Source organism: Salvelinus sp. IW2-2015, unplaced genomic scaffold (genome assembly GCF_002910315.2).
Source record: "Salvelinus sp. IW2-2015 unplaced genomic scaffold, ASM291031v2 Un_scaffold7935, whole genome shotgun sequence".
In the NCBI taxonomy this organism is placed as follows: Eukaryota; Metazoa; Chordata; class Actinopteri; order Salmoniformes; family Salmonidae; genus Salvelinus; species Salvelinus sp. IW2-2015.
In genome coordinates, this window is record NW_019949195.1 from 1 (window position 1) to 8679 (window position 8679).

At 39.6% G+C, this 8679-nt stretch overlaps 1 pseudogene; it reads left to right on the top strand.

The window, feature by feature from the left end:
* Positions 1–2374: 2374 nt before the first annotated feature.
* On the top strand, positions 2375–5899 carry LOC112079422 (recoverin-like; annotated as a pseudogene).
* Positions 5900–8679: the final 2780 nt, after the last annotated feature.

The window sequence follows — 8679 nt, forward strand, 5'->3', positions numbered from 1 at the left end:
GTCATTAAACCAAAGAAAAGCAGAGTCGTGAGATTCTTCCGTCGACTTTTCTGCTGCATATACGAAGATGATTTGATGGTGTGAACCTTGACAGCTCTTCAGCAGATGACTTCAGCTCACACAACGCACGCAACGCACGCACGCACGCACACACACAACACACACACACACACACACACAACACACACACACACACACACACACACACACAACACACACACACACACACACACACACACACACACACACACACACACCACACCACACACACACACACACACACAACACACACACACACCACAAAACACACGGGCGCACAACACACAAACACATACACATACACATACACATACCATACACACACACACACACACACACACCACAGTTGTTGTTTCGCATGTTAAATATTTCTCTATACTTTTTTCCTCATTAAATATTTTATTATGTCTTCATTCAATTATTATTTTTACTATTTACAGTAGCAATCGATTTGTTATTTTTTGTAACTATTTACAGTTTCAATTCACATTTCATCACAAACTTAAATGACATATTATTTATGCATCAACATGTATTGAACGTGTGTTAGCCTGAGTTTCCTAGTTTAATAACTGTATTTCTTCCGTGTTCCAGCAGATGGCAGTCTTGTCTAATATCTGAAGTCATGTATGTTACAGTAATTCTGATGACCTTGTGTCTTGGTATATATGTTTTTAGTCATTATCATGTACTATAAAAAATTCTACATTGAATCTATATATATATATATATATAGTTGACAAGCATGACCACAGTACAAAGAACAATGGTCTTTATGTATATGCTATTAAACTAGTAGTCTGAAAGATAGGGCCATATCCAATAATATCTTTCTTTCTTTGATTGCAAAAATCTCTATGGGTAATCCACAGGGGTCCCTGTTGGAAGAGATAGATTAGGGAAACCAAAGAAAGCTTTACAGTTGACTTTGCAGCAGGGATCTGGTTCATTTCAGTTCCAAGTGATTTTGATCGCCATGCCTCTCCCAACATGCTTGGAGAGGGTAGAAAGTTTTAAGTTCCTCGGCGTACACATCACGGACAAACTGAATTGGTCCACCCACACAGACAGCGTTGTGAAGAAGGCGCAGCAGCGCCTCTTCAACCTCAGGAGGCTGAAGAAATTTGGCTTGTCACCAAAAGCACTCACAAACTTTTACAGATGCACAATCGAGAGCATCGTGTCCGGCTGTATCACCGCCTGGTACGGCAACTGCTCCGCCCACAACCGTAAGGCTCTCCAGAGGTGAGTGAGGTCTGCACAACGCATCACCGGGGGCAAACTACCTGCCCTCAGGGACACCTACACCACCCGATGTCACAGGAAGTCCAAAAAGATCATCAAGGACAACAATCACCCGAGCCACTGCCTGTTCACCCCGCTATCATTCAGAAGGCGTGGTCAGTACAGGTGCATTTGAGCAGGGACCGAGAGACTGAAAAACAGCTTCTACAGCTTCTATCTCAAGGCCATCAGACTGTTAAACAGCCATCACTAACATTGAGTGGCTGCTGCCAACATACTGACTCATCTCTAGCCACTTTAATAATGAAAAATTTATGTAATAAGCGTATCACTAGCCACTTTAAACAATGCCACTTTATATAAAGTTTACATACCCTACATTACTCATCTCATATGTATATACTGTACTCTATACCATCTACTGCATCTTGCCTATGCCGTTTGGCCATCGCTCATCCATATTTTTTTATGTACATATTCTTATTCATTCCTTTACACTTGTGTGTATAAGGTAGGTGTTGTGAAATTGTTTGGTTAGATTACTTGTTAGAAACTACTGCATGGTCGGAACTAGAAGCACAAGCATTTCGCTACACTCACATTAACATCTGCTAAAAATGTGTATGTGACAAATAAAATTTGATTTGAACTCATTAAAATCTTTGAAATTGTTGCATGTTGCATTTATATTTTTGTTCAATATATACATATATTTATACATATAAAAACTTTTTTTTAACCTCAGTAATTGACAAATTACATTGTCATACTTATGAATAATCACAGCTTGTGATAGTGATGACTCATGTTCATATGTGTTTTTTGCCTATCACTGAGTATCAGTGTAAAACAGGTAATACACAGACACCAATCTAATCAAACAGTATTAGACCATGAGGTTCCCTGCTGTTTAATCCCTATCCATTTCAATGTAGGTGTCAGTTGAGTGCACTGAAAATCACCAGCTGTGTGTACTATAATCTCCCCTACACCCAGTCTGGACCAATACCAATCTGTCTTCATTTAAATAGCAGAGAACAAGAGGGCCAGTGTTTGTTTCTGGTCAGAGCAGAGGTGCACCAGACTAGGAATGAGTGGGTCCCCTCACATGAGAGATCAGAGAAAACAAAGAGACTGTGGAAGACAAAGAAACTGATAAAGAACAAAGGAGGAATCGAGCAAAATAGAGCAACGGACAGAGAGGGAAGAAACAGAGAGAAAAATAGAGGACAACGATCCCGAAACACAGGAGAGATGGGCAACAGCAAAAGTGTCTCCCTGTCCAAGGATCTCCTAGAGGAGCTGAAAYTGAACACCAAGTAMAGCGAGGAGCAGCTATGTACCGGGTACCTAGAACTTACAATTCTGGTCAAAATAAAGACACTTTATARAGAGAARGGTGTCATTTGAGACGTAGCTACTSTTTGATCCATCTTCATTTCATCCTCTATAGGTACCAGACCTTCCTGAGAGAGTGTCCCAGTGGGCGAATCAGCAAGCAGCAGTTTGAGGCCATCTACATCAAATTCTTCCCCGACGCAGACCCCAAGGCTTATGCACGCCACGTCTTCAGGAGCTTCGATTCCAACAGGTGATGGATGATATGATCATTACAACGTGTCTGCTAATTTGCACTGCTCTGCATAATTAGCACTTGTGGGATATAGAAACAGAGTAATTGAATGATATTGAACCCTGCAGTGATGGGATGCTGGACTTTAAGGAGTACATCATGGCCCTGCACTTGACCTCCTCTGGGAGGACCATACAGAAACTGGAGTGGGCATTCAACCTGTACGACATCGACACCAACGGAAGCATAACCAAGAAGGAGATCCAGGAGATCGTCGAGGTCAGTTGTAGAGTCATTGCGAAATAGATGTGATGAAAATAGGTGTAAGAGATGAGATGAGGTAAATCATGTTTTGCGTGCTGCTCAAATCTCTATAATGATGAAAGAAACTTTCTGTTTATAGTCGATATTCAACATGATCTCCAAAGAGGACCAGAGAATCTTCCTGATGATGAGAACACACCAGAGAAGAGAGCTGATAAAATTTGGGACTTCTTCGGCAAGAAAGAAAATGGTAAGCGTCGTTTTCATGTTTAAAACTTCTTATGGCTGAAGGGGCAGTATTGAGTAGCTTGGATGAAAGGTGCCCATTTCAAACGGCCTGCTCCTCAGTCATAGTTCCTAATATTTGCATATTATTATTAGTATTGGATAAACACTCTAAAGTTTCTAAAACTGTTTGAATTATGTCTGTGAGATTAACATAACTCATATTGGCAGGCAATCCTGAGTTGAAATCAAAACAGGAAGTCAGAAATCTGAGCTTGTCTGTTTTCCACAGAGTCCCTTAAGAAATCCAATTGAGTTATGAATGATGTTGCACTGCCTAGCGGTTCCACTAGATGTCAGCAATCAATAGAATATCCAATGAGACTTCTATGATGTTGTGGGAGAGAATGAGAGCAGAATCAGTCAGGTGTCCATCAAGCAGCCATGTCCTGATCATGCCTTTTCTTCATGCAAGCCACTGACGTTCCATTGTCCACGCAGACAAGAACGAATACTCCGGTTGGAACTTTATTGAAGCTATATGTTAAAACATCCTAATGATTGATTCAGTACTTAGTTTGAAATGTTTCTTCGACCGGTAATATCACATTTTGAAGTTTTTGTCCGATATAAGCTGACCAGAATTAGCATTTGGATATGTAAACCAGACGCGCTATCAAAAGAAGGTATTTGGACATAAATAACGGATTTTTTTCGAACAAACAAACATTTATTGTGGACCTGGAATTCCTGGTGTGCTTTCTGATCTAGATCATCAAAGGTAATGGAATATTTATCATGTATTTTATTGTTTATAGTGACGCACATCTTTGCAGCTGTGGTTGCTACTTTTGAGCCCCGTCTCAGATTATAGCGTGCAATTATTTTTCCGTAAAGTTTTTTTGAAATCTGACACAGCGGTTGCATTAAGGAGCGGTATATCTATAATTCAATGTGTATAACTTGTATTATCATCTATATTTATGATGAGTATTCATGTTGAAACGATGGGCTATGCAAAGTCACTTGATGTTTTTGCATTTAGTGAATCTTGTAGCCTCAATGTAAACTCAGATTTTTTTATATAAATATGAATTTAATCAAACAAAACATGCATGTATTGTGTAACATGAAGTCCTATGAGTGTCATCTGATGAAAATAATCGAGGTTAGTGATTCATTTTATCTCTATTCTGGTTTTTGTGAAGCTATCTTTAGCTGGGAAAAATGGCTGTGATTATTTTTGGTTTTGTGGTGACCTAACATAATCGTTTGTAGTGCTTTCGCTGAAAAGCCTATTTGAAATCGGACACTTTGGTGGGATTAACAACAAGATTACCTTTAAAATTATATAAGACACATGAATGTCTGAGGAATTTTAATTATGAGATTTCTGGTTTTTGAATTTGGTGCCCTGCACTTGGATTGGCTGTTGTCATATCGGTCCGTTACCGGGACTGCAGCCATAAGAATAGTTCAAGAATTCATGTATATTGTATTTTGATGAATGCATTTTGAGCTTATGTGCGATGAGCATTGTAAATATATCTATTATTGTATCTGTTATGTGTTCTGTCCTTTCAGATAAGCTAACAGAGGAGGGTTTATCCAGGGAGTGCTGGACAACAAGAACATCCTCAGACTGGTGCAGTTTGACCAGCCACAGAAGGTACAGGAGAGACTGAATGAGATGAAACATTAGCTGCTGACTACGCCATCTTTTTAACGTGTTTTTCACTTCAACTTTATATTTCCACGTTAGTCTCACTGGGACAAAATATTCACATCAAGAGAGACCTGAAGCTTGCAATTTTTGRTGTTAAGTTTGTAAKAGCACTTGTTCAAGTGTGCCGTTGGAACGGCACGTTTATGTGGTATCTTTTGTGTCATTACCGTATATACATTTTTATTATTGTCACGCCCTGGCCTTAGTTATCTTTGTTCTCTTTATTATTTTGGTTAGTTCAGGGTGTGACGAGGGTGGTTTGTGTGTTTTTGTCTTGTCTAGGGTGTTTGTACTGTCTAGGTTTTTTTTGTAGAGTTATGGGGTTATGTTCATTATAGGTGTTTATGTAAGTCTATGGTTGCCTAGATTGGTTCTCAATTAGAGGCAGGTGTTTATCGTTGTCTCTGATTGGGAACCATATTTAGGCAGCCATGTTCTTTGGGTATTTTGTGGGTGATTGTTTCCTGTGTCAGTGTTTGTGCCACACGGGACTGTTACGGTTTGTTCACGTTTATTGTTTTGTATTGGTGTTCATAGTTCAGTTTTCTATATTAAAACATGGATACCTACCACGCTGCGTATTGGTCCGATCCTTGTTACACCTCTTCAGAGGAAGAAGAGGAAGACAGCCGTGACAATTATTTAGTAATCAGTAGCAGAGATTTGTTTCAAACACAAAATGTAATACAAAATTCCTTTTAATGTATATATTCCTTTAAGGATACATTTTAGATATGACAAATACATGATAATACCCACATCATGCACATTACTGTAATATATATATCCTTCACACTGTACTTTGTCAAAGACCAATATTAGTATGTTCAATACCAACACTTACCTGTCAATGCTTTACTGTTTTGAGTGTATTCAATTATGTTTATATATCTGCCGTTAGTACCTTTATGTGGTAAAGTTTCATTTGAGTCATTTGATAGTTTTTCTGATAAAATGTACATAAATACAGCACCAGTCAAACGTTTGGACACACCAACTCATTCAACGTTTTTTACATATTTTTTGTACTATTTTCAACATTGTAGAATAATAGTGAAGACGTCAAAACTATAGAATAAAACATATGGAATCATTTAGTAAGCAAAAAAGTTTTAAACAAATCTAAATATATTTTATATTTCAGATTCTTCAAAGTAAATCAACTCAAATCAAGTTTATTTTATATAGCCCTTCGTACATCAGCTAATATCTCGAAGTGCTGTACAGAAACCCAGCCTAAAACACCAAACAGCAAGCAATGCAGGTGTAGAAGCACGCTAGGAAAAACTCCTAGAAAGGCCAAAACCTAGGAAGAAACTCTAGAGAGGAACCAGGCTATGAGGGTGGCCAGTCCTCTTCTGGCTGTGCCGGGTGGAGATTATAACAGAACTATGCCAAGATGTTCAAAATATTCATAAGTGACAGAGCATGGTCAAATAATAATCATGAATATTTTCAGTTGCTTTCATAGCCGATCATTAAGAGTTGAAAATAGCAGGCTGGACAGGTGCGTTCCATAACCGCAGGCAGAACAAAAGTAGCCCACCCTTTGCCTTGTTGAGAGCTTTGCACAATCTTGGCATTCTCTCAACCAGCTTCATGAGGTAGTCACCTGGAATGCATTTATTATAACAGGTGTGCCTTGTTAAAACTTAATTTCTGGAATTTCTTTCCTTTTTAATGCGTTTGAGCCAATCAGTTGTGTTGTGGACATAGTAGGGGTGATATACACGACGATAGACCTACTTGGTTAAAGACCAAGTCCATATTTGGAAGAACTGCTCAAATAAGCAAAGAGAAATGACAGTCCATCATTACTTTAAACACGAAGGTCAGTCAATCCGGAACATTTCAAGAACATTGAAAGTTTCTTCAAGTGCAGTCGCAAAACCCATCAAGCGCAATGATGAAACTGTCTCTCATGAGGACCGCCACAGGAAAGGAGACCAAGAGTTCTCCTCTGTGCAGAGGATAAGTTCATTAGAGTTACCAGCCTTAGACATTGCACCCCAAATAAATGCTTCACAGAGTTCAAATAACAGACACATTTCAACATCAACTGTTCAGAGGAGACTGCATGAATCCAGGCCTTCGTGTCGAATTGCTGCAAAGAAACCACTATTATAGGACGACACCAATAATAAGAAGAGACTTGCTTGGGCCAAGAAACATGAGCAATGGACATTAGAATGGTGGAAATTTGTCCTTTGGTCTGATGAGTCCAAATTTGAGATTTTTGGTTCCAACCGCTGTGTCTTTGTGAGACGCAGAGTAGGTGAATGGATGATTTCCGAATGTGTGGTTCCCACCGTGAAACATGGAGGAGGTGGTGTGATGGTGAGGGTGTACTTTGCTGGTGACACTGTCACTGATTTATTTAGAATTCAAGACACACTTAAGCAGCATGGCTACCACAGCATTCTGCAGCAATATGCCATCCCATCTGGTTTGCGCTTAGTGGGACAATCATTTGCTTTTCAAGAGGACAATAACCCAACACACCTCCAGGCTGTGTAAGGGCTATTTGACCAAGAAGGAGAGTGATGGAATGCTGCATCAGATGACCTGGCCTCCACAATCCCCTGACCTCAACCCAGTGGAGATGGTTTGGGATGAGTTGGACCGCAGAGTGAAGTAAAAGCAGCCAACAAGCGTTCAGCATAAGTGACTCGTTTCAGGAAAATAGGGTCACTACTTCACAGGAGAGCCGTTTGAACGTAAACTTTTATTTTTTTATCAAGGCAGAAATGCCTCCTCGAACAGTGAACTTTCATGTGCCTTAATAACAAACTTGTATGCCATCTGTAAATACGCATAAAAATAAATGACGAGCCTGGTTGGTTTAGCCACAGACAAAAGCAGCAACCTTCCCGCTAGCAATGATTGGCTGACATAATGAGTGGGCTGGACATGCCAGGAGATGAGCTTGGATTGGTTTGACATATAGCACGCTTCTGTCTATCGAGTTTTGAAATCATTGGAATTTGAGTATAATAGCTAAGGACATGGAGAAAAAACACCTGTCTCAAGATTACATATTCAAAGTAAGGGCACCCAGTCCATCCATGATGTATACGGGTAAGATAGTCTAGCTAGCTACATTTTCAAATATTACACGTTTCTAATTTTGAAAGAAAGTGGTTTCATTACAAGTTAAAGTGTACGGTTTGCTAGCTAACGTTAGCTGGCTGGCTCGCTAGCCAAAGTTACGTGTATGATCTTATTATTCGTATCTCAGAGCCAATTGCTTGGCTAGTTATAGCCTAATGTTAGCTAGCTAACATTGAACCTGGTTGGTTAGCTACCAGCAGATTCATGCAGGGTGGTAACGTCATGAGTTGGGATTAGCTAGCTAGCTAAACAATGAGTGGAGTCTTTTGTTAAGACATGTAGCTAGCTAGCTACATGTCTTAACAAAAGACAAGTAACCATTTTGGGTGCGTTCATAAATTCAGTCTGGCCATCTACTCCGATTCCAGAGCACTCTCGTCTGAGTGTGCCAGAGCGCAGAATAACTGATGAATTTAAGAACGCTCAACACCTGTTCAATATGGCCAGTGTCAGAAAACGTCGGTAAATAAACGTAATTAAATTGTTGCCAGCAGCA